The sequence below is a fragment of the Nelumbo lutea genome, chromosome 5 (assembly GCF_056320005.1).
Source record: "Nelumbo lutea isolate HS-2025 chromosome 5, American lotus-T2T, whole genome shotgun sequence".
Lineage (NCBI taxonomy): Eukaryota > Viridiplantae > Streptophyta > Magnoliopsida > Proteales > Nelumbonaceae > Nelumbo > Nelumbo lutea.
This window is the reverse complement of record NC_142688.1, coordinates 56,481,109-56,487,204: the sequence shown is the minus strand read 5'-3', so window position 1 is coordinate 56,487,204 and position 6,096 is coordinate 56,481,109. Positions and strand designations below refer to the sequence as shown.

The following is a 6,096-nucleotide window of genomic DNA, read 5'->3' as shown; positions in this document are numbered from 1 at the left end:
CCGGATTTACACTCTATTTGCATCGTTACCAAACGCAGCCTAAAGGTGTAAATCGAGTCATGTTGGACCAGCACGGCCAATGTGTGGCCTGTGCGGGCCATGCCATGTCAGCCCATGGGCCAAGCCGAACCATGCTTCCCTTTCTTGAGATACTTGGGAGGGTTGGGCTGTAGGTCGGGCCAAGCCATGTTTTTAAAAAAATGAAAAGTACCATTCTAGGTAAAGACCCCTTGTATGGCATACTTTTGTCCATTATCTACTTTTCTCCTATAGTTTGTTGGCGATTTCTCCTTGAAGAGATTTGCAATGGGTTGGCTAAGCCCTTGTGTGTTCTTCAAGTAAAGTTATCAAAAGTTTTGTAATTAGTTGGATGCTTAAGCTTGATGGTTTCTATGATAAATTGGGCCATGAGCCATTCAAGTTCATCAATAAAAAGATACAATGGCAAGGTTATTTTCACTAGAGAAAGAAACAAGAAACAATTTCTTTGAACAGCTTTAATAGGATTTGGACTACATAGTTTCCACCACCATTGGGTTTATTTTTGCAAAACATATTTTGGAACTAGGCTTTTACCCATGCCAATGCTTTCTTCAGTAAGTTATTTACAGAACCTGAATGTCTATATGGCAAGTAGGGATTTTTTACTTCAAGTGAAAAACATCTAAAGGTTGATTTACCAAACAATAAACATGCCCAATATGACTAACTTTAAGATCAAATCCATCACTTGATATGGAAGAGTGGCACAACCCAGAAATTTAAGAATCTCATGGGAATGACACTAAAGCATTAGGTACTAGCTCAAGTTGTCAAATACATTGTTCAAACAATTAGAAAAAAGGAACAACTTCTGAATTTTTTTTATGGATACAATTCTTGAATCCCATTTCCCTAATTGTCTAGATAGTTCAGATAGGTTTTATATGGATGGGTAAAATTTTGATTGCAGAGTTGGGTGGAATTCATTTGAATTATGATAGGTAGTCTTTTCGTTTTGCTCTTATAAGTGCCTCAAGAATAAACAATTTCATGATAGTTTCAACTTTTTTGTTCATTGTTTAGTTTATGAAAAATACTTTTCTCATATTTTTCTACTGCTTTTAGGTGCAAAGCCATGGGTTGGCAAATATTCCAATTTAGGGTGGGAATAATTTACATCCCATTCTTGAAGTAACACCACCAAACCCAGCAAGTTATTATAAGTTGGGTTTTATTTCTCATTTACTTATATCTTTTACAATGAAAATAATAATGCATTTTCATAACTTTGTTTTTTATGTGTGGAGATGTGAGTCAACAACCCCTCCAATTCATAGTGGAGATAATGCTAATCCCACTCTAAAAGTACCATCACCAAATCTGGTAATCTATCATAAGTTTAATTTATTTTTCACTTGCTCACATCTTTTACTGTGAAAATAATATTGTATTTCTTTGTGTTTTATAATAGATGCAAGAGCTTAGAACAATGTTATCTTAAGTGCCTACAAGAGTAGGGGAAAAGGGGAAGGAGAAAGGAAAGGGAAAGGGAAGGACACTCTTTTGATGAATGTTTTATTTTTTTTTTCTGTAATATTTTAATTTCATTTGAATTAAAATGTCAGCAATTGTAAATATATATTGCCTTTTATTTAATATCAGATTTCATTTTTTAATGATATTATTTTTTATCTTGAATGGTTTCATGTGACTTAATAAATGGGTATAAGATTTTTATTATATATAATTGATTTTAAAACTAGGTTAATATAAGCTTTATATTGAGCTATGACAAAACCACTATGGTTTATTATGATGTTTAATAAACATCACAAAAAAGAAAATAAATTTCATTTTTTACACTATTTGTGATGTTTAAACAAGTGTCACTAAAAAGTGGCTTTTTCATGACATTATAGAAAACGTCACCAAAATAAAATAAATGTCACTAAATCTGTGTTTGAGCAACTCTTGAAAACTTTTAGTGACATTTGTGAAATGTCACCATTGTTTGCACTATTTGTGACGTTTAAATAAATGTCACCAAAAGTATTTTTTGTGACATTTTTTGAAACGTCACAAAATAAGCAAATAAATGTCATCAAAATTGGGCATAGATGACTCTTTAAAACTTTTAGTGATGTTTACTAAACGTTACCATAATTAAACCAAACGTCATGAAAACTTTTGCCAATATTACATTTGGTGACAGGGGAGCAAACGTCATGAAAGCTTTTCCGTGACGTTTGTGACATATTTGGTGATGTTTTTCCAATGTCACCAATATGCAGTTTTTTTGTAATGAGTGTAGGTTTTTGTATACTTAACCTCCTTACAATAGCTAATATTTCTTAGTTGTTAGGTGAGTGGATTCATTTTTTATTATGTAGGGGAGCTTGTGGAATTTGTTTATGTACGAGTGTTGTCTTTGATGGTTTTTTTTTTTTTTGTTCACTTAAGATGATTTCTTATCACTTATAGTTGTATTTCTTTCTTTTTCCCTAATAAATTTTCTTTTTTATTTTATCTTAAAACAAACTCAAAAAGAATCATAACCAATAAGCATCACATTTATCTCTCTAAATTAGAACCTATTACACAATTGTGCAGTTTGAACTCATCAAGTGAAGTAATCTATAATTCTAATAGAGGCTTGTTATCTCACAAGTCACAACTTAAAATTGAATGCTCGTAGTTCATCCTTCTAAAAGTACTAGTGATGATATTTTATTGTTGGTAGTTCACTCTTAAAATTAACTCCTTATTACTATCTTAATAAATTATTATCAAGATGATAGTCAAGGCTTATACAACCAATATGAAAATGGTGAATGCACAATTATCAACACCATTACGTTATTCATGGGACCATTATCATGCAATATAAATGCCAACTTATGGTATAATTTCTTTATAATTAATTTAACAACTTGTATTTTGGTAAAATTTTACTAGATTAACAGTTATGATAAGTAATGCTAATATGGGAGGGCTAAGCATATAATAACCAATACTATCATCTCATTGTTGATGAAGCCATCATTATGCAAAATCAATGCAATTGAGGATGTCGTGTCCTTGCCAATCAATTTACCTAACAATTTTAGATTCATCTTGGTAAATGTTTATTAAAATGGTAGTTAAAGCATCTAAGTCTAATACAAAAAGGGTGAGCACACAATAACTGCAACTATTATGCCATGTCCATCATGATGGGTGAACACACAATAACTGCAACTGTTCATGGGACCATCATCATGCAATAGAAAGGCAAGCTTAGGGTGTCATTTCTTTTTCTAGTCAATTTAACAAAAAACCCAAACCTATCTTGGTAAGTTTTACTATATTGACAATATGATAAGTAATGACAATATGGTAAAGTTTTACTATATTATCTCATTGTTAATGAGATCATCACTATGCAACATCACAACAATTGGTAGTGTCATGTCCTTGCCAATCAATTTACTTAAAAATTCAAACCCAACTTGGTAAATGTTTATTAATATGGCAGTTAAAGCATATAATGCTAATATGGTAGTTAGGGCAAATATGGCCAAAACGAGACGGGTAGAAGTGGTTAAAGTGAAAACAACGTTGTTATGTGATATCCATATATGATAAAACATCCATGATGGTTGCCATAAATTCTTACTATTGAAGTTAGCACCTTAATCTATCTTGGTAAATTTTTGTTGAGGTGGTAATTAGGGCATGTATGGTAAAGAAAAAAAGGGTAAACATGCTATAACTAATGATATAATGTCCTTACCAATCAATTTAACCAACTACCCCTTTTGAGAAGATTTGTACCAAATTGGGATTTTCTACAATCAATTCTATTGTAGGAGAATGATTACAACCTATCTTAAACACAAATACCTCATATCTATCTTTGTGGTGTTTTACTAACTTAGTAGTTTTGGCATATATGATCAATATGGTACACTAAATCTATTATAAAGGGTTATCTAATGCACATTCAATAAGCATGAATTAACATAAAACCTAACTTAACCAATATTTTTTGTATGTAAAAACACTTGCCATTTACTATGATAGGCATACAAAGAAAACCAAACCATGAAATTATTTGAAGGGAGTTCTTCATTAACTAAAACAAATTGAACTTTCATGCAAAATAAAAGGCAAATACCTATTAATCCCACAAGCATTCAACTACAAAGTTCTAACACCTTAGTTAGGGTTGGCTTCAATGTATTGGAGAAACCCAACTTCGATGAATGAGTTGAACAAAATGGTAGTACAAGTTGAAGAATGAGAATGCTATAGTGAGGGAACATAGAGTGACCTCACGATAGAAGAATGTAGAGAGAGAGAGATAGAGTAAGGAGGAGATAGTGAGAGGGGATAGAGAGTTTGAGCTGGGAAAGACAACGAAATAATAGAGGAAGTGGAAAGAGAGCGGGAGAGATTCAAAATAAGCTTATGGTTATTCATTTAGAGGTTATTTAGGTCTCTTTCAATTGTAAGGTATTTTGGAAATATTGCAAAAAAATAAGAAAAAAAATGACATGGAAAACCATGTTTCCTTCCAAGTCATCAACATAGATAAGTTGCTTTACATGGTAGGGGAATCTATCTATTAAATATTTATATTAAAGTTATTTGGGCTTTTGAAATCTACTAAGAGAGTTGGATTGGGATTCAAAAATTTGAATATGCCTCATGAATACATGGTAATTGTTATGATTTATGTGGTGTTTAGTAGCATTGAATCAACCTTCGAATACCAAAATTTTTGCTTTTTAGTGCTTCGGGGTCGTTTGGCAATACCTCTGAACTCAACATTTGGAATCTGAAAACTCATTTGAATCATTCGGTGGGTTTGCTACCTCCAAATGTGCTTAGAGGTAGTGCATGATATTTTGTTCCCCAAAATACCCATTTATATTTTCTTTCTCCTCTTCTTCTTCTACCCCTCTTCCCTCTTTGTTCCTCCCTCCACTGTCTTCTTTTGTAGCAGGGATCATTGATTGCCCTCTATAACAACCTAATAGGGATCATTGGCTGCTTTTCCATCTCTTATTTTTCTTCTTCTTCACTTGTTGTGAACAAAGGAGCGGTGTAATAGGATTGCCATTTGTCCTCTGTAACAACCTAATAGGGACCCCACCGTTCACCCATATCTTCTTCTTCTTCTTCTTCACTGTGGTGAACAATTGATTGACGAAAATAAGGGAGGGAGAACGAGAAAGAGGGAAAGCAAATGGAGAGAAGGGAAGATGGGGAGGAGCAGCGGCACTGTTCTTACCGTTGTTGCTCGTGAAGCATGGTAGGTGTGCCCCCTATGAAAACAAAAACAAAACAGTTTTTTAGAGAATTTCTCTCATATCTTTAACAGTCTCTTTGGTTGCTGCGACGTGGAAGAGAAATATGGAATATTCGGGTTAGATTCTTTGAAACCCGTGTTTGTTTGATGGAATGGTGCGAGAAATGATGGGATATCACTTCTCAAAAACTGGGATGCAGGAGAAAAGAAAAACTTGAGACTCAACACCCTGTGACAACCACCGCAACACCAAACTAAACATGCCTCTAAACATCAAATGGTTACCTAACCATCGGGAACAACACCAAACTGAACTCCCAGCGGCCACTGTGACTCACCCACCATTTCAATTGATGGCTAGGTTTTCGACCCCCAAATGCTTCTTGTCGAATACCATTCTGATGCCAAAACCAACGGTCATGAATGCCATTAACCAATTTCCGACCCCCAAACTGATCATCCTCGCATTAGCTCCATATCAAAAGCAAAGAAAACTAACGAAGTAATAGGCAGAAACCCATAGGAGATCAGAACCTGTAGCACATAGAGAGAATGGGTGGGGAGATCAATAACTTCATCAAGGTATGGATCTCAGTTTTTCTAGGCATTCTTCATTTACTAATGAGGGGGAGATTGGAACTCACCTCGTCCACGCCACTGGTTTGAGTTCGAAGGAAGACGATGAACAATAATTTTCCCTTATCAACGATCAAACACCAGAATGCCAAAATGAGAAAATAAAATTTCCTTTCTCATCCTATCCTTTTCCCATCCCATCCCTTCTCATTCCATCCCTTCTCAACAACCAAACGAACTTTAAG

General features: G+C 34.0%; 1 long non-coding RNA gene across 1 annotated transcript; it reads right to left on the bottom strand.

The window, feature by feature from the left end:
* Nucleotides 1-5,380: 5,380 nt before the first annotated feature.
* On the bottom strand, nt 5,381-6,044 carry LOC148852560 (uncharacterized). Its single transcript, XR_016098910.1, has 2 exons — nt 5,920-6,044; nt 5,381-5,809 (listed from the first exon to the last, which is right to left on the bottom strand). It is a non-coding gene; the product is annotated as an uncharacterized LOC148852560 (long non-coding RNA).
* Between the last annotated feature and the right edge of the window lie 52 nt (nt 6,045-6,096).